General features: G+C 39.8%; 1 long non-coding RNA gene across 1 annotated transcript; it reads right to left on the bottom strand.

The window, feature by feature from the left end:
• Positions 1-296: 296 nt before the first annotated feature.
• LOC143259688 (uncharacterized) lies at positions 297-2,150 on the bottom strand. Its single transcript, XR_013033700.1, has 2 exons — positions 1,885-2,150; positions 297-1,786 (listed from the first exon to the last, which is right to left on the bottom strand). It is a non-coding gene; the product is annotated as an uncharacterized LOC143259688 (long non-coding RNA).
• Positions 2,151-21,478: the final 19,328 nt, after the last annotated feature.

Here is a 21,478-nt window from a genome sequence, read left to right as displayed (position 1 = left end):
CCCCATCCACGGTGCTCTTCCACGACTTTCCAGCGTTGGAAGAGCATTCTTCCACCAGCGCTCGCAGAGAGTGCAACACAAAAAATAAAGTTCTCTAAGACTACTAGAGACCGTTCCACGTCATTAGTTTGCCGTAGGAAGCGCGAATCGAGCGTACAATAGTTCGGTCGCGCATGTACGTTAGGCGACTAACCGAACGTACGGACAAAACATAAAGTACACGCGCAGATGCATAAAACAAAATTCAGTTTCACATCAATCGCTTCTGGGTAATTTCAGAATATTTTTTATAAATATTATAGCAATGAGAAATTTATTATTCGTGGATAGATAAATTTTTTAGACACGGTTTACGTCAATATCTTCGCTTGCACGAGATGTCTATTAAATAATGTATAATAAATATAAAAGACTTTAGAAATGCGCGCTCGTTATCCAAATCGGTAAATTGAAAATACATTTTTCTATCACGAAATTTGTCTTTCTTTCTCGCAGTATTTTAATATCGACGCGAGAAGAATAATGTCTCTCTAATTGACGCTTAGATTGTCCACAAAAATGGACAATTTAGGGAGAAGAGAGACGATTATTCGATCCTCGCGGTTCATATTTATAGTCACGAATTGTCAACGGCTATAAAAGCGAGCTGCGTTGTTAACCCCTTCGGTGCATTTGGCGACTGAGGCTGTATAATATTAAAGGCTGTATAATATTAAATCGTAATTAAATCGCAAGGCTCGCAATATTAAAAAGCAATTTGAACTCTTTAATTTCCGTATATGCGGCGCGAGCAACTAAAAACTCTCGATTAAAGAACCAATTGCCCGGCGATAACAATGTACAGTAATGTCTCCCTTACTGACGCTCAGATTGTCCACTAAATTGGACAATTTGGGAATAGGAGATATGATTGTTCGAGCCTTGCGACTCATTTTTATAGTTACCGATTTTCAACAATTATAAAAATAAACCGCAAGGCTCGAATAATCGCGTCTCCTCTTCTCAAATTGTCCACTTTTGTGGACAATCTGAGCACCAGTAAGGAAGACATTACTGTATCAACTTTCTGCTTTCGGTTCGATGAAATTACAGTAATGTCTCACTAATTGACGCCTAATTTGGAAAGAGGAGGTGCGATTATTCGAGTCATTTGGCTCGCTTTTATAGTTATAAATTGTCAACAATTATAAAAACGAGTCGCAAGGCTCGCATAATCGTATCTCCTCTTCTCAAATTGTCCACTTTTGTGCACAATCTGAGCGTCAGTTAGAGAGACATTACCGTACTCGAAGAGTCGGACGCGTTTGAAAAAAAGGTCGGAGAAGCGAACAATGCGGAGACGGGGTCGTTCGGGAATGAATCGGGAATTCGTGTGTCCGTATAATCAGGGGGGGATGATTTCGTGGATTCCAGCGATACTCTCGTGACTCCGATGGCGTAGAATTAACGACTTGCCTTGACACTAATGCGGCGCTACGAGCTTTCGCCGATTGTTTGTGACGGTGCTCGCGCACACGTGTTGTGACTCAGAAATGATAACCGATGATTTATCCGTGACAGGCTGCAGGTACTGCGGATGGATTATCGTTCTGATTGCAAAGTATGAAATAATTAGGGAGCGGACCGCCGACCATCCATCATTGGGCAACGATGGCCGCTTGTCAGGCACCGTTCATTTATCATACTCGCTCAGCCATCACCCTCTTCCTATTCCCATCGCATCGGCAGTGTTCCATTGTTCGTATATCGGACGTAACTGTCCGTTACTGCTAATTACCTCCTGCCCCTGCGAAAGATTACGCAGTCAAGGTATCAAACGTATTAACATGTACGTACCTCCGGCGTACATACAGATGTAATACCCCACACCGGGGCCGAGCTTACCGGCCGAGCAACGACTCCATTAAGCGTATTTACTTGGCCAAAGATCTCGCCTATCGGTCAACCGTACGGTATATGGATGCTGTTGTATCCGCTGCGACGCGCCGCTTTGTCGCAACGTGACCGCATTTCCACAATAATCTACCCGTACGGTTAACTTGTCACGCGACCGGCGCTGCACCGACTACACACCCTGCAAAGCAGATTCTATGCTCGCCACTCAATATTGTCTTTCGCTCTTTGGATTCCGAAGCGACGTATCGCGCGAACACACGCCGCCACGACTAGACCCTGCGCGTTGATAAAACGTTCTAACATTCCGCGCCGGCGAACGGAAACACGACGAACCTTTGCGAAACGAGTAATATCAGGCCGAAAGAAAATATTGATCTTTCGATCTTTTTGTTGCAAACTGAAAGACGATTAGGCTGCGTAAAATTTCGAGGGTCGCCGAATTTACAGCCGAAGGATTTACGATGTTTGAGCTTGCAGGGTTTTTTGTAACGGTTCCGTTTTTGTACCTGCAGTTATAGTTTTTGTCGAAGATTGCGTTATGAAGCGAGGCGAGACGCTGAGGTTGGTTTACTGAAATTTTACAAATTCGGGAAGCTTGAGTTTTTATTCTTGAGCAGCGAATTTACGCATGGCACACTCGGTTGAAAGAAATACAGTAATGTCTCTCTAATTGACGCTCGGATTGTCCACGAAAATGGACAATTTGGGAGGAGGAGATGCGATTATTCGAACCTCGCGGCTCGTTTTTATATTTCTTGACAATTTGTAACTATAAAAACGAGCCGCAAGACTCGAATAATCTTCCCCAATTGTCCATTTATGTGCACAAGCTGAGCGTCGATTAGGGAGAACTTACTATAGGTTCGGCCTTACAAAACCCTCGTTTGCCTTGTCATAAAGATTGCATGAAGCGACTAAAAAAATCGCATAACAAAATTTTAGTAGTCGTTTTAAAGAGAAAGCTTTAATCTTTAAATCTGCGTTAAAATCGGTCGCGGAAGAAATTTTACAATGTTTTTACAAGCGTTTCAATCCGTACCATTTTCGAGCAATAACTTGTCCCTAATTCTCCACCTGCTACGTTATGCAGAAATATGTCGCGCGGAAATGAACGATGCACGGCGAAAGTAGAAGCTTCGAGCTTTAATACGAGCCCAGGTTTATTATCGTGCGATCTTTTTTCACGAAATTGTAACGGTTCTATCGATAATTTGTCCAAACTCGAGGCGTTCGAATACTTTTTGCAGCCACTGTATTTCTTCGCCTCATTTTATTCAACAACATTCTAAAATTTTCGATTATACAAAACGTTCAGAATACAGTGCTACTTTACAACAGGAACGAACACAGAAACAATTGTTATAGACGTACGCCTGTAAAAAAAACAATTGTAGGCAGTTCAAGTGAATCCATTCGTGTCATTGTCATAAAACAGTATATTAGGGGGACCGGAAAGTTATGTCGCTTGTTTACATTAAATTCAAACAGATAAATGTGCGCAGAAACGACATTACTTTCCGGTCCCCCTAATACATTAGTCACAGAGATTCCTGAGGTGATCTGAAGCAATTTTTTCCTTGGCGAAATTGCGATCCGTGGCTTCGTTTACGCGTTATTAACGAAAAACGGTGACCAACGAGAGTGTAATAATGGTGACAAAAATATTGGCAACGTAAATGTAACGTGTAACATGACGCAGCTAGACAGAGGGCACGGATTTGATGGTACTTCCCCTTGTACGAACCACTAACCGTGGCTCTCGCCGACCAAATTACTGTTTCGAATTGCTATTCAGCCTGATGCTCGATTCGGAGCGTTCCCTTTCGCCGGGTACGTACCGGGCCTGAATGAGAGAAAAGCCGTGGTATATTTACTGGCCGACATAAACCCCATTGTCGTAGAGCGACAGCTTGTCTAAACACTCTTAAGTATTTGACTTTCCTTCCCGGAGCTCCTTTTGACCTGCACCGGTTTGTACGCTCGGTTTTACGCACAATGAAACGAGAAATCGTGTTTTGAATTGCACGCCGCTACCGTTACAGTTTAATGCTCAAGGGTAGTGACATTGTTACAGCTGGATTACACATCTTTCTCGGTGATTTTCTCTTGCGAGCGCGGATTCCATTATGCTCGAACCGTTTAATATATATATATATATTTTTTACTCGTATTTAAGTACACGTGCGTGTAAATCGCAGGTTCTCTGAGGCTGCCGTTGTTACTCCTTTTATGTTTCCTCCGGCTGCCGTGAACCGAATCATTGTTGCGTTTCCTTCTTCGGAACATCGTCCGGAATAATCGCGGCCGCTGAAAATCGTTGAACACGAGCAGCTATTAACTTACACGCTTCAATGTCAAATATGAACTCGACGAAACGTAAAACGCGCGTGAAACTTGATACGTTCTGTTTTTTTTTTTATGAATGCGCGATTGCAACGCTCGTTTTTCAAAGCTTCGCGCTCGAAGCCGTTTTAACCCTAAATCCAAAATATAATATAATTTAACTAATAAATATATTATATAATTATAATAAATATTATTAATAAATATTATATTAATAAATATAACATATTTTTATTTTATACGATTTAGTGCGTCTTATTGTGACTCGTACAACAGTCGCACTTTTAACAGTGATTAAATGATATAAACAAATTTAGTAATGCCAAAATTATTTTAGGAATATGATATAACAATTTGTAGTGGCCACCACTCGAGTGCGAAAAGCTAATTGTTGAATTGTTAACAAAATCTTGTTTTTCCTTTTGGTACAATGATATTCTGTACAAAGATAATTCTCATGATCAATAATATAAATTGTTATCTGTCCCAGAAACTGTTTAACGAACGTCACATCCAAAGAATGCTTAAAATAATTTTTAAATGATCTTTACGTATTACATTTACCTATAAAAATTTATCCTTGCATTCGAAAATTTTCGCTAACGAATAAATTTCATTTATTTCTCATTCGCGAATGACGTTACTTAACGAGTAACAAATCGACTCGGTTAACGTTAGCCGCGAATAACAAATAATTAATCTTACTCGCGAATAACAAACAATGAATCTTATTCGCGAATAACAAATAATTAATCTCACTCGCGAATAACAAATAATTAATCTTCTTCGCTGTACCCGAATAACATTCGCCGATCGCTATCGATAAATTCGGTGTTAATCGTGCGCGGTCAGCGCAGCGTTTGCATACGAGCATGGATCTTTTGCACAATTGGTAGAGAGAGTGAGAGAGTGAGAGAGGAAGAGAAAGTCGAAGCTTTTTTTCACCGCAACATCCGGAAGCGGGAAAGTTTACAGGTTCGCCGATCCCGGAGGGACGGTCGACCTTTTTTCTCCCTTGAACCGTACATCGATTCGTTTGTCAAGTAACTTTCGAGTCCGGGGGTAAGCCAATATTTCACGAGGAGCGGAACCAAGATTGAGGCTAGGAAGCAGTGGGAAGGCTGCTGACCACAGAGAAGATAAATTTGTTCCGCAATTGAGACGGGCGTGCCGTAGTAAATCTTGTCTATTAGGTATCTCTTCTTCTCTCCACCGCAGGTATAAAACTATAAATCGAGCCGGGAAAGACACCTCCGTATTGAGCCTGACCGCGAAGAATTACGTGTAAAGAACAAGAAATTTTCACCTGCCCCGCACAGAGTTTTCCCCACCCATACGGCTCTCTTATCGACTGCATTTTTGCGTGACACGCCGCAATTACGTTCGTCGAACGATCGTTTCGATGCTTTCGCGCTCGCGACGTCGGATCGTTTCTCTGTGTTTAATTCAATTAACAAATTAGAGCCGCGACTACAGATTAATCAACGCGGCACTGTGTCGCGGACAGCGATTGTTTAGCGAGGAATAACTTACGGAAACGATTACAGGAGAACGTAAATTAGTCGCGTGCCCGATATTCGAATGTTACAAATGTCGCTGTTACGTTAATATTTTTATCGCAATAATATGTGTATCTAATCATTATTCAATTATAAATGTGTAATATATATTTTTGTTATATTAATATTTATATTGAATGGAAGATTAAATCGAATCGGAGATTGCTGTTCCTACCAGAAAAAAATTTGCAACTACAGATTTAATTAAAGCGAAGATTAAAAACGTAAATTAGTCGCCTACTCGATATTCGATTATTATAAATGTCACTGTTACATTACTATTTTTATCGCATAATTATTATTCAATTATAAATATAATATATATTTTTGTTACATTGATATTTATATTGAATCGAAGATTAAATCGAATCGGAGATTGCCGTTGCTACCAGAAAAAAATTCGCAACTACAGATTTAACCAAAGCGAAGCGTTAAAAACCGTTTTTCCATCGTTAATCTGCTCCGTTAGTTTTCTCGACGTCCGGCCGACATCTTGTTAAGAAACAAAGCTTGTCTGTAAGTTGACCAGCCGTAAACCACGAACCGACAGCGTTAAGCTAACATTCGTATTTAGATAAAGAAGCGTGCTTAATTGCAAACACGGGTCAGCCTTCGTCGCGAATCGGCTCGGAGGAGAACTGCACACACAGTTTAAGCACACAAGGAATAAAGTGCAGGGAACGTGAATGATGTTGGCGACCTTGCGACCTGGATGCGATCAATAAATCTTCCGTAATAATAATATCAACCAATAACAGGGCACGGTTTTTGCTGCAACGTAATCGGCCGATCAAACGGCCAAACAAATATAGTTTTTTAACGACATATATAATCCGCGGAAAGCGTTTTCAAGTATGTCCTCATTTACATTGATAAAATCGTTGCACCAGCGCACGGCGGACGTGTCGCGTGCATTAGGAATCGTTTTGTCTTCGTCCTTGGGTGTATTGTTTGACACGGGATTCAGACGCGCGTATCAGAAAAACGGCGGGGTGCCGTAAAAACTGACTGGAAATGCGCAGAGGATTTTTCCAGTGATATCGGCGATCCAATAAATATCTTTATTGCGCAGGGCACGGAACACTCGCGTTTATAGCGTAACCACAGGGTGCTTCGTTTCGAGTCTTTAAAACGGTTTATACGTTCTCGCTGACACACACACAATTATCAAACCCGTCGTAGACGCTGTCTTGAATAATTATCAGACTGCGAAGCGATTTCAAACATTTAATCGAAATGGAAGTTTTTTTCTCTTCTCGTCCATTTCGGCAAGTTGAAAATAATACGTAGACAATTTCAGATATTTAACATTGTCTATTATTTTCAATTCATTGAAATGGGCGAGGATTTATGTTATATTATTTATATTGTATTATATATTATGCGGCGTCGAGAACCAAAATTCAAGTTTCTTCCTCTCCTCGTCCATTTCGGCAACTTGAAAATAATACGTAGGCAATTTCAGATATTTAACATTGTCTATTATTTTCAATTCATTGAAATGGGCGAGGATTTATGTTATATTATTTATATTGTATTATATATTATGCGGCGTCGAGAACCAAAATTCAAGTTTCTTCCTCTCCTCGTCCATTTTAGCGAGTTGAAAATAATACATAGACAATTTCAGATATTTAATATTGTCTATTATTTTCAATTCATTGAAATGGGCGAGGATTTATATTAAATTATTTATATTATATTATATAGTATGCGGCGTGTCGAAAACCAAAATTCAAGTTTTCTTTCTCTCCTCGTCCATTTCAGTGAGTTGAAAACAATACGTAGACAATTTTAAATATTTAATATTGTCTATTATTTTCAATTCACTGAAATATGGGCGAGGATTTATATTAAATTATTTATATTATATTATATAGTATGCGGCGTGTCGAAAACCAAAATTCAATTTTTCTTTCTCTCCTCGTCCATTTCAGTGAGTTGAAAACAATACGTAGACAATTTTAAATATTTAATATTGTCTATTATTTTCAATTCACTGAAATGGGCGAGGATTTATATTATATTATATAGTATGCGGCGTCGAAAACCAAAATTCAAGTTTTCTTTCTCTCCTTGTCCATTTCAGCGAGTTGAAAACAATACGTAGAAAATTTCAGATATTTAATATTGTCTATTATTTTCAATTCATTGAAATGTACGAGGATTTGTATTATATTATTTATATCATATTATATATTATGCGGCGTCAGGAACCAAAATGCAAGTTTTCTTCCTCTCCTCACCCATTTCAGTGAATTGAAAATAATAGACAACGTTAAACATCTGAAATTCTCTACTTATTGTTTTCAGTTCGCTGAAATGGACAAGAAGAGAAAGAAACTTCCGACTCGATTAAACATCTGAGATCGCTTCGCAGCCTGATAATTATTCAAGACGGCGCCTACGACGGGTTTGATAATTGTCAGGCGAGAACGTAGAAACCGTTTTAAAGAGTCGAAACGAAGCAGCACCCTGTGGTTACAGTATAAACGCGAGTGTTCCATGCCCGGCGCAATAAAGATATTTATTGGATCGTCAACATTACTAGAAAACTTCTCCTAACATTAATCCCTCTGCACGATTACGGAGAATTTACCGTAGATAGAACGTTTACACTGTTGCTAGACGTCGTAGAAAAGTGTTGGAAAATAGACGACTGGTGCTACAATAAATCTCGTGTTCCTCGTTCTTGCATTACGAAACAAGCTGGTCCGGAGTTTGTGCGCTTTTATAGCCGTGGTCGTAGTCGACGCGTCGAGGATTAAAAATCCGTCTTATCCGGCCGAAATCCCCCCCCCCTTACCCGCGCCGATAAGAATAAATTATTCGACGCTTTCCGATCCGAAAACTTGTTTGTTTACGAAAGCGCTAATTTGTACAATGATTTGCGGCTCGACGATAAAGGACGCGTATACGGTAGAAATAGAGAGGAAGGAGAGAGAGAGAGAGAGAGAGAGAGAGAGAATCGAGCGTTCGTTCTTTCGAAAAGCAGCTCCGCGCGGCATTACGCAATCACATCGACGACCGCATACAACCGTAGTACGTACATCGAATATTATCTCTGCTCGTTCTTAAAGAGCACGGTGTACATACATACGGCCCAGTCGTCCGTTCGTTGGCATTCTGAATCATTCTCGATTCCCCGAGTTCACCGCAGACGCGTGTTGAGAATGATACATTATTTCCCATGCGAATGTTTCTTTGCTGCGTAATGGGCGATAAATAACATAAATTAATGCCTTATTCCAGACATGTCGGTTATTTATGCCCCGGAATAACTTTATCCCGACGCGTGATTACCGGCAGGCACGCAGCCCTGCGTTTTACTCGTCCCCTCGCTCTCTCTCTCTCTCTCTCTCTCTCTCACTCTCTCTCTCTCTTCCTTTCTCTCTCTTTCTCTCTAGTCTCTCTCTCTCTCCCTCTCCTCCGACCCCCCTCCTCGGCCGCGTGCTCTAACCGTTCGCCAATGTGTATTTCAAAAGTTCAAATTGTTTCGACGTTCGGAATTTATGGCTTAATCTTTGGAACTGTTCGATCGCCTCGCGTTTCGTTATTAATATTCCCAGTTGCACCCTTAATTGGATAAATTGAACCGGTCAGCTGGCCGCTAATTGCAGTCGCCTTGAAGAGTGAGTTAACGACTCCTTGAAAATATGGCGGCGCTCTCTTGATGAAACGTTCGTAATTCTACTTGTTGCGCCAAATAGTGGGCTTTTTTACGCGTCCGGGGATCCGACGCGCGCGGTTCGTTGTAATTTGCCGACCGGCGATCGTTATTGCGCGCCCAAGCTGTTACGCATTTATTCCCCGGCGCGCCGATATAATTAATACTTATCGCCGAAATAGTGTCCGGAAATGCGCGGGCGATTCCTACGAATCTTGAAAAACAACGCTAGTTATGTTCGGGATGAAACGTTTCGGGATTAACCCTTGTCAGGATTGTACCATCATCGATGCGCGTTGATGTAATTATTTAAACATCCGTGTCTCCGTTTACTCGTCGTGATTGCCTAGGAAACGAATGATTTCATTTAGAAGCGTTTCGAAGATTTCTGAATTCGCTTTATTCGAGGTATATGCTCCGAAATTTAATTGCCCGTCGAATCAAAATTCGTGTAAAATGACCTAGTTCCATTTTATATTTGTTTTTGAACTTTGGCACTTCTCCATCTTGGTTGCACTCGAACTGCTGGATGCTCTCTCTCTCTCTCTACAGATTATGATTAAATTTTCGAAAATCATAACGGTCCTTAGATATTTCTATGTTTATAAATTACAAAGGCACTCATTTTCGGGGATCGCTATTTTGTTTTACGTTATTAACAGTATATAAATAATAATATATGTAAGTAATAATAATTTAAAGTAATATAAAATAATATATGTATGCAATAATAATAAGAAGAAGAAGAATAATATACAAAATAATAATAATAATAATAATAATATATAAAATAATAATAATAATAATAATATACAAAATAAGGTCTTATTTGACTTCCACTTTAGTACGTTAAATTTAGTTTTGCATACAAATCCATAGTCCAATTACGATTAAATTGTTTTAAAATGGTCCTACGAAATCGTAACGATAAAATAATTGGTATAAATCGGACACATTGATATAAATGTATTTAGAATGACTGCGTATGCCCTGGCCACGTTAAATTTCAGCTGTGCTTATTGTGTAGTTGTAACGGCAGTTTAACGAATTCGGTGCTTTAAGCCGCCGTCAGAACGTAAGGGATTCGTCACGGTCGTTGCTCAGAAATTCCAAATATGCCTTCGTCGGTCAGAAATACCACGGAATACAGGAATTGTTACAGTCGCGCTATCACGTAAACACGGGGCTACGTAGCAATAAATCGTGGCTTACCTGCGGAATGTAGGTGAATCCACGGTAATGTTTGTATCTTAAACGACGGGCATGCATCGTTAAGTTCATAAGGTGACTGGCATTCCTCGCATCAATCGCAGAAAAATGTGTTTGTTGTTATAAAACGATCGTAATAATTACGAACAATTTAACCAGATATTCGCTGTTAATATCGCTGACGTTTCTAGGTTCCGAGTTTCATAACTAGACCGCAGATCTTTGTTTCAAAATAAAAATTTCGTCTTATTTTGCGAATAATATATTTTATATTATTATATATATAATATATATTATTATTATATAATAATACTTAATAATAATATTAATATATAATAATAATAATAATATATATTATATATATAATAATATAAAATATATTATTCGCAAAATAAGACGAAATTTTTATTTTGAAACAAAGATCTGCGGTCTAGTTATGAAACTCGGAACCTAGAAAACATATATATATATATTAATAATAATAATATAATAATATAATAATATAATATAATATATATATTATTATATATATATTTTATGTATTATATTTTATATTTCATATTATTATTATATTTTATATTACCCGGAATGCAGTTGCGTATCTACTATCGCGTTCTGCACGAAGGTGCGAGACTTTACAAATCGTCTACTATTACTTTCCGGCGTGAATTTCGATTGTTTGCCCGATCGAAGGCATAAAACGTCGATTCCGACGTTCTCTGGTTATAATTTTCGTAGTCGAAGGCGAACCTCGCAACAGAAAAGTTTCTTTCAGTTCTAAATCAGCAGCTGAGCGTGACCGATAATGGTACATTTAATTAAATCAACTTACGCTGGCGCGGCACAAAAGATCCGCAAGCGAATTCTTGAATATCTGCTCGAATAATGCTAAGCAGACTTTTAAACGTTAATAAATAAGAAGCAATTTGCACATTCGCAATGCGCTTGGAATGCATAATGGCTCGGCGCAACTAGTTGCGGTGCTCCTTTGAAACAGAAATCCGAATGCTGGTAGCTCTACGAAAACGTCAGTCAATTAATTCTAATCAGCGTATTATTCAGTTAATTAAGAAATCTCGTTATTGCATAAAATATCACTGGACACGATTATGTATCTGTTTTTAAGATCGCTCGGCTTGCAAAACGATAACGATATGGCTATTTACGATGGACACGAGCTTACGCAATTACTATATATACTATATATATATATTAAAACCTGTATAAAAAGTCCCGACGAAATGCTGGTTCGCAGTTTCCACATCGTACGAATGTCTCAGCAATGTTTAATAATTATTCGACCCGCGTGCAATTAATTATACACGCATATAATTACAAGTATTATAATTATGCACATATATAAGTAAAATTTGTCTATTACAATAATTTACTACTACAATGTATGCAATAACAAAGATCTCAGAATCTTCATAGAACTTTAGAAACAAATCTATTAAACGAAACTTAAATAATACACAGATAAATCTGCATAATTTTATATAAGTCAAGATCTTTCGTAGATGGAAGCGTTAACTTTCGTTTTATTTTTAAATAATGCTACAGAATATTTTACGAAAGTGAACTCAGCTAATTAAAAAACAATAAAGTCTCAAATTCGCTGTAGTAAATTGTAGAATAATTTCTTATTCCATAAAATGTATGCAAATTTATGATAAATTTGCATAATTGTATATAAGTCAAGACCTTTCGTAGATGGAAGCGTTAACTTTCGTTTTATTTTTAAATACTGCTATAGAATTTTTTACGCAAGCTAACTTGGCTAATTAAAAAACAATAAAGTCTCAAATTCGCTGCGGTAAATTATAGAATAATTTCTTATTCCATAAAATATGAACTAAATATTTCTATTTGGTAACTTCTTTGTTAGAAACGATTTCAACGGTGTTCTTCGAATTCCATTTCTATCTGCACATATGTACGAATAAATGTAATTCCACGTATTTCAAGTAATTGCTCGCGAAATTAAGAAAACGAAGAACTTCTAGTTGTAAGTTGAACCTCGATAGCTTCAGATGGCGTTAACCACGTCTGTTGCGCATTGTCGGTAACGATGTTATCTCTCTTTACCAGATTTCTGTTGCGCCCCGTCGCCTGTACGCGTTTGCAACAAATTTAATTGCATTCGATCGGTTGCTTAACTTAATTGCCGAATAACAAAAGCGTATGCGACCGATGGACATTATTACATTGTTTCCTGATTCAATTTTGCGGTGTTATTGTACGATGAAAGCAACCGCACATTTCATCAGAAACTGCGGTTAATATTAATTACACGTCGAGATTACGCTATCTTGTGTTTATTCTGCATAGTTGTGTGTGTGTGTGTTTTTTTTCTCGCATGTGCATCTCTAAACGCGCTGAGTATCATTTCTTTTCAATGCAGATGCTCCCGTTTTATCTCGAGCCCGTATAACGTTAGACTTATCTTGACATTAATGTCGATATTGCGAACAATATTAACACAAAACGACTGAATTTATTTAGCGCGTTGAAATACGCTTTCTTACATTTCAATGTTGTACTGTATATGCACTTGTTTTCTGTGTAGTTGTACATAGTATTTTATCTTGTATAATACTTTAATGAAACAAAATTTGAAATACCTAATAGAAATAATTAAATAGCAAAAAATTTACTTGGAAACAAATCAGAATCTTTAGCATTAATTAGAAATATTATTCTCCAATAATCATTAATAATTCTCACTAAGCATCCCCTTCTATTTTTCGCCATAAGTGATATCGTGGAGTTGCGGGCGATCCAAAATAGAAACTTAATAATTAAAATATCATTTATTACTTTCGCAATATAAAAGAGCCCATTACAAATGTGTAAAAACAAATTCGTTCGCTCCCTCGTAAAACCTTAATGTTTTAGTTATTTATCGGTAACAAATCAAAATCTTTAGCATTAATTAGAAACATTATTCTCCAATAATCATTAATAATTCTCACCAAGCATCCCCTTCTCTCTATTTTTCGCCATAAGTGACATCGTGGAGTGGCGGGCGATCCAAAATAGAAACTTAATAATTAAAATATCATTTATTACTTTCGCAATATAAAAAAGAGCCCATTACAAATTTGTCAAAACAAATTCGTTCGCTCCCTCGTAAAACCTTAATGTTTTAGTTACTTATTGACACGTTTGCAGACAAATTAAAAATTTGACGGGGTTGCCGGCAACCCCAGGATAGTTTTCGATGTTTGATAAAAGCGGCTACTAAATTATAGCAAGCAATACCGGTGCTCCATGAAGCATACCATGAGCAAACCCGATGCTCAAATCCAGAGCACCGTTGAGCTATTTTAGAGCGAACGACGTGTCAATTCGGCAGCCATTTTCTGTTGCAGAAAATTGTTACATTGTGGACAGATCCACAGGCCACGGATCATAAATAATCCGGCGTTGGCCAGCACTTTACGACGCCATCGGAGATTCAATCGTCCACGGTTGAAAATGAAATTGTTTTCGGATCCCTCGAGGAAAAACGCTATTTCAAAGCGTCGTATGCTCGGCTTCGAACAAAATAGATTAATCACGCGGTCTCATTCGAGAGGCAACATTCTAGTCGACGCCGCACAGCAGTCAATAGACTCTGTTAATAGTCCGGGGTTCGCGGGCGTCTTTGGGTAACCTTTTTTAGACCGTGCCTCGAAGAATCCCGTGGAAGGAGGTTGCCCGGTGAGTTATGGACTCGACAGGGCAACGTGCCCGCCGCAACATTAATTGGTTCTATCGCCCAAACGAACACATGTCGGATTACTCGTCCTGCTCCGTTGGTACATATACATACGTCAAGCGGCAGCACCGTCGAAGGAGAAGAAGAGAAGCAGTAGGAGAGAAGAAGAACAAGAAGAAGAAGAAGAAGAAGAAGAAGAAGAAGAAGACGACGACGACGACGACGACGCAGAAGCAGAAGAAAAGGAGGAGGAGGAAGAAGAAGAAGAAGGAAGAAGAAGAAGAAGAAGGAAGCGAAGAAGAGGCAGCGACATCGGCAGCAACGGCGACGGCAACAGCAGAAAAAGAGGAAGAAGGAGAAGTGGAACAAGTAAAAGGAAGAACGAGATCGGGACAAGTCTGTTCTTTCATTAATCAGCGATTAAGCCCCTGGTCTCGGCCTTTATGAATTATTATGATACCACATCTCACGACATCGCCATCAGTCACGACTCGTCGTGTATCTCGGTAACTATCTCCGGGGCCGCCTGGCAGACGGGTTTACATTTATCACCGTCATCTTTTCAGCATGCTTGATTTATCTTCCCCGCATTATCATCTGGCACTTTGACATTTTGTTTGAATGGATAAGAGCGGCTAATGTCATTTCGCCTCTGGCCCAGACAACCACGCGAGCACGACCGTATATCTGTATAGATGAAATTTGTCTATGTGCGCCGCGCCGGGCCCGCCGGTTTGCGTCTCGATCAACGACGATGAACCGAGAATCTACGATCCGTCGAAAAGTACACGGGCACGAACATTGTGGCAGCCGGAACAGCGTGTCCCCGACCCCGGCGATGCTCGAGATTCCGTGGACACGCCGATACCGCGATGCCCGGGTCCGTTTCAGCCCGTCGCGCTTCCAGACCCACAAATCCTCGCACCGTTTAATATACATAATATATATATTATACTTTATATATAATTATACATTAATATATATATATATATATATATATATATATATACAATATAATAATATAATAAATATAAGTATAATATATATAAAGTATAAATATAATAATATAATAAATATAAGTATAATATATATAAAGTATAAATATAATAATATAATAAATATAAGTATAATATATATAAAGTACAAATATAATAATATTATACTTATATTTATTATATTATTATATTTATTTATATAGTATACAGGGTGTCCCAAAAATGTCTCGCAATCCGAAAGTAGGGGATTCCTGAGGTGATTCGAAGCAACTTTCTCCTTAGCGAAAATGCAATCCGCGGCTTCGTTTGCGAGTTATTAACGAAAAACAGTGACCAATCAGAGGCGAGATCAGACCGTGAGCCACGGAGAAAATTTTCGCAAAGAAAAAACTTGCTTCGAATGACCTCAGGAACCTCCCATTTTCGGATTGCGAGATATTTTCGGGACATCCTGTATATTTATATTTCAGAGAATTTCGTTGCAATATCGACGGTCGTATCGATAATTATTTTTGTCAAATATTGTTGTCAAACTCGCGGGACTTGCAAATCGTGGACATTTAACGATACTACGTTGCATTAAGTATATCCTAGGAAATTGAGGGTTGCAAAAAACTTAAATAGCAATTATTAAAATAATTAAAAAAATGTTTGCACCGTATATTTCTGATATGTGCAAGGTTTCAAGCAATCGCGTCGGGTTTTTCTTGATCAGAACGTAAGAGGAACACAATATTTTGAGAAAAGCGTGTCCAAAAAGAGGCTCCGAAGTCTTTAAATTCCATTAGCTTCGATAAATTCACGAATTCCATTGCAAAACTCCGCGAAATATATATTTTTCCGAGTTGCCTTCGTTTTCACGTTCTCGTCTTTCGTCGTTCGAACAGAAAAATGTTTGAACACACGTGTTTCGTGGTACACACGCGCAGAGACCTGCCGCATTTTGTCGCATCGTTATAAGCCATATTGTTACGAAACATAAACAATCACCAAACCGTCAATTATTCTCCAATGGGCTATGGTTGCGAAATATTGCTGGTGATAAGGTAATTCCACGTTAGCTTGTTACGTTCTTGTTGGTTTCCCTCGGAGTACGCAGCTTGCATCATTTTACGAACATTTAGACGCGAGGTAAATAAGTTTATTAGTCATCGATATACAAAAGAAATAGGAATATCCTCCATCCATCACTATTCAACGTACCGTTTAATCCATTAATCAGGCTTAGCTATGGTCCGACGTGTGCACAGTTATTAATGCTTTTTCTTACCGTAATTTATATTGGAATTCTGGTTGATAACGTCGTACGCACCGATGAGAATGATCGAAACTGATTAAAGGAACTGATAAACCGTATTACACAGAGGTGAAATAAATTCCATGGTTTTAGACCGAATCAATAACAAACGCGTGTTGCATAAGAGCAACGTTGCACCGCGCGGAACGCTCTATTGGACGTTGCACAATTTAAACGAGTATAATTTTAATAGGTTATCTCGCGCCAAGTCGCTTATTAAGCATCGCTCGAAAACATTCTAGTTACATATTAGAGATTATATAATTTGATTCGCGATGACGAATGGCCGACAACCTGTCAATACATTCGGAATCCACGCGGACGCGAATAAATATAACAACCGTATTTATTTTCGCCATGCTTATTATTTTTATTATTTTATTTTATTATTTATTGTTCGTTGATCGTTCTATTGTTAATGATTATTATTATTATCATTAATAATTATTATTATTAATTATCATTATATTATTAATATATTATTATATTATTAATTATCATTAATTATCATTATTATTTTATAAATAGGCCATATTTATTTTGGAAATTGTTATCAACGACGTTCCGGCGTCAACGTTTAATGCAAGAAAGCGATCAAAATTGTATGCGAACGTTCGAGAAACTTTCTTTTTCTTCGGCATGCGCAGAAGTTTTGCAAATCATTGGCATTATTGACGGCGCCTTTTAACGTCCAGCTTATTGCATAGGATTCGAATGATCTGGCCCGTCGCGATTATGTTTGCGGAGGACTTACCGCCTCGTGTTTAAAACTTATTTCAACACGCCGCCGTAGGCCACCGCGATTCGACGGCTTCCAAAGCGCTTTGAAACGTAGGGTGACGGAGATTGAATTGTCGAGCTTATCCAATTTTCTTCGTATATTGGTGAGCAAATGTCTCCCGGGAACACGGAATCTACTTTGAGTTCTTGAAAAAGTAATAAAGACATCAAAGCTACGGTTTCTGTGTAAGGCAATATTCGCCGGGAGTTATGCTTCCTGTATTTTTCAATATTGTTTACGCAGCAATTGAGGCGAGAGAAGCGTACCGCCGTCGCCAATATGTATTTTCGCTTGCGACTTCTTTACCGTCGCCAATATCTTATTCCAACGATTATAATAAAAATGGGCGGGCGAAATATCATACAACGAAACGTAACTATAAATACTATTAAACGAATTTAAGGACATCCGTGTACTATGGATTAACTCCATTTCTTGAAATAAATTGATTGTTTGCGTACTTTCTCATAATTAATGTACTTTCTCATAATCCTGAAATCGGTCAAAATGACTGGTTTCTAATTTTTTCGTTTACAAGTCTTGATATTATAAAAATGTTTCTCTGAGAATTTTTCACATGAATTTCATTACTCATTTATTATTTTATACATATATTATTACGAAGCTCGAATAAATCCAATTTTGTGATTGTTATAAGACAATACAGTAATGTCTCCCTTACTGACGCTCAGATGTCTCTCTTACAGACGCATAAAAATGGACAATTTTGGAAGAGGAGATACGATTATTCGAGCTTCGCAGCTCGTGTTTTTATAGTTGTCGACAATTCGTAACTATAAAAATGAACCGCAAGGCTCGAACAATCGTATCTTCTCTTCTCAAATTGTCCATTTTTATGGCGTCAATTAGGGAGACATTACTGTATATATTAGCCTTTTGTTAAGAGCTCGGCAGTCCAGTGTTAAATGGCAAATAAATACAATACAAATAAATATCTGAAAAGGAATAAAAAAACATGTCAAATACCTGTACACAAACACAATTCAAAAATGTATATTGCCCCCCTACTGAAAAAGCCTTTATTACCAATAGCTATGATATTTCAAACAGATCGAACATTATTTCTTCAAAGAACATCCGTGTCAATAATTTCTAATAAAAATCATCTCCTACGTTCCACGTTTCCCAATCGTCGCAAAAATGAATTCGGCAAACAGCACAGCATAAAATATCGGTGAAAATGGCCGACGGTAAAAACGGTGTCCCTCGTCCTGTCTCCGATTTCCAGACAGAGGACGCGACGACCGCGCGATGCTGCGAGCGCTCGAAACCAAAGAGTAATTCCGCTGATTCGTCCGTGTAAACCGTCTCGGGTGTAAAGCTACGGTGTCAAGCAACGTTTGCGCAGTAATCGAAACGTAATACGAGATAAGCCCGCGTCAAGATAAAATCAGCCGGGACGAACATCATCGTTCAAGAATTCCTACGGTAAACCTAATATCGTTCTGCAAACGTATATACATACGTACATGCACACAGAGAGGTGTAATAAAAAGTTTGCAAATAACCCACGCGGCGCGCGATGCGGCGGCGGCGTTTCGTTATGGAGAAAACGATACCGAACGATAAGGGGGCCCGCAGCCGAGAGCCGAGGGCAGCCAGAAACACGACTATTTCCATGTCGATGCCTAGCCCTGAACAGGAAGGACAGTTAACCGTCGACGTTTCCTGTCGCGCGTGTAAAACGCATTAGCACCGGGAATATGTTTAAAACATATGTACACGACGTACACGTACATACGTTCGGTGCGGCGCGGCGGCGCGGCGCGACGCGGCACAATAAACGTCCCTGAAATAAAATAGCTATCCGACCGGCAGATAAACCGGTAATATGTTTCAGGAGTAAATGGCTGGATCCTGATAAACACAAGTTATGCGCTTACGCGCAATGTCTTTTCGGCCGTCCAATAAATTAAAGTCTTCCCCGCGCGCGCCGCCGCGGCCCCCCCTCGCTCTTCCGTACGAACGAAAACCTGGAGGCCGTGGAAGAGGGTGTTAGTACGATTATAATTTATTCTTGATTAGCATTAATCCTCGCTCCTCTGTCTCCGTTTTTCTCTCTTTCGACGTTAACTTCTCCGTAGCTTTTATTGGACCATCGGCCCGCCCGTAACTTACACTTATGATTATTAATGCCGACAGATTTATCGGAGATTGGCACGAAAATCTGATACGTAAAATAAAATGCTACATAAATTCAATTAGGGCCCCGATGTCGCGCGTGAAAGCGGCCCCCGGCCCAGGCCGCGCACGTCGGCATCCGTCCGTAGAAAATAGACGTAATGCTCTGAAAAATGTCGCCCGGCGTTGTTAAACCGCTATCTGTTCCCGGAGGTGGGTTCCGGAATGGCCGACACTTATCTGGCCCGAGCCTCGCCCCTTGCGTTTGTCATTATTTATGATCGGTGAAATATTCTTCGCTTTTCTTTTACCTTTGCTCGCCGGTTCTCTGTTGCTCTTCTTTATTTTCACGAAGCGGGGAAAGACGCGTCAGCGTTCTCAGCCTTTGCTCGGTTGTTCCTCGCAAACGATGGACGCGTTCTCTCCGTTCATTTCGCATCCGAAATGAAGATGCAATCATGGGATACCGTGTAAAATACACAATTTGACTTTCGCGTCCGGCGATGTGTTTATAGTGTTTTAGCAGAATTACCACGAAAAATTCTATGTAAGGTACTACACATTTCGGTGATTCGAATGTTTCTTGCTTTTTTATACTTTTTCTTTTCAAGATTAAATCGATTCTTCTCCAGCTTTTAACCTTTCAGGTACGGCTGAATTCTGCGCGAGGCTATTTCTCTGGACGACAGAGTCTGATACTGTATATACAGGGTGTCCCAAAAATGTCTCGCAATCCGAAAGTGGCGGGTTCCTCGGACTATTTGAAGCAACTTTTTCCTTTACAAAAATTTTCTCCGAGGCACCGTTAACGAGTTATTAACGAAAAACAGTGACCAATGAAAGGCGAGCTCGGCTGGCGCGAGGCGATCGAGCCAATGAGCGGAACTGGGCTTCGTGCGCTGGTTGGCTGGGCCGCCTCGCGTCAGCCGTACTCGATTCTTATTGGTCACTGTTTTCCGTTAATAACTCGTTAACGGTGCCCCGGAGAAAATTTTTGTAAAGGAAGAAGTTGCTTCAAATGATCCGAGGAGCCCGCCATTTCTGAATGGGACATCCTGTAGACTGTTGTAAATCGATGTGAAGACAAAAGAAGTGTGAAACAATGCATACGAAGACGATTATTTGGTTCGAACGATGAGCGTTGAGCTACTAGAGCAAGCCACTATAGTGGCGCGTTGTCCAGAGAGATGACATCCGCGAAAGCCACTATAGTGGCGCGTCGTGCTTAAAAGGTTAAGGGTGGTCGAAAGACGCGGACGAATCTCGTCGACGCGTTGAATCGCGCGGACGTTCGACGGTCCATCGTCGGAAGAAAGTTAAAGCGTCGAGCGTATTGCTGTTCGCGCTGCGTTATTATGTCACAGCGGCTAGTAGAGCGAGTTAACAAGCATCGGTGCGTCGCGTTACGTACCGTAAATCGTGCCGGTCATTCCTCTTTAATTATCGCATCACCGGTGAAATCTGGCCAGCCCGTCGAAACGCGTTCTGACGTCCGCGGATAGCCGGCGTCTCGAAAACCGCCTGAGAAGTCGGGGAAAGAGGAACAATCCTCCGAGTTCTCCATTACACGATCCGCGCCTGGGGCCCCCGGTTCCGCCACGAATGGCTCGAGATTCATGCCAGCTCCATGCTCGGATCATGTAGCGAGGGCCTTTAGAGAGCCGTAGAGAGTCGTTGATCAGAGGCGAGGTTATCTCTTGTCTCTGCGAGAGGCGGCCGAATGAAAGGCACCGACAACGTCCAGCAGCGGGCCATATATCAACTCGCGGCTTGAGTAAATAAGCGGTGCCCCTCTCGATCTTCTTTCTTCCTATATTCTTGCTGTCCTCCCGCGGATTCTCCGCTTCTAACGTGTTATACCACCGATCTGGCAGTTTTATCTTCAC

This window comes from Megalopta genalis, chromosome 6 (genome assembly GCF_051020955.1).
Source record: "Megalopta genalis isolate 19385.01 chromosome 6, iyMegGena1_principal, whole genome shotgun sequence".
In the NCBI taxonomy this organism is placed as follows: domain Eukaryota; kingdom Metazoa; phylum Arthropoda; class Insecta; order Hymenoptera; family Halictidae; genus Megalopta; species Megalopta genalis.
The sequence above is the reverse complement of the archived record's forward strand: the minus strand, read 5'-3'. Positions and strand labels throughout refer to the sequence as shown.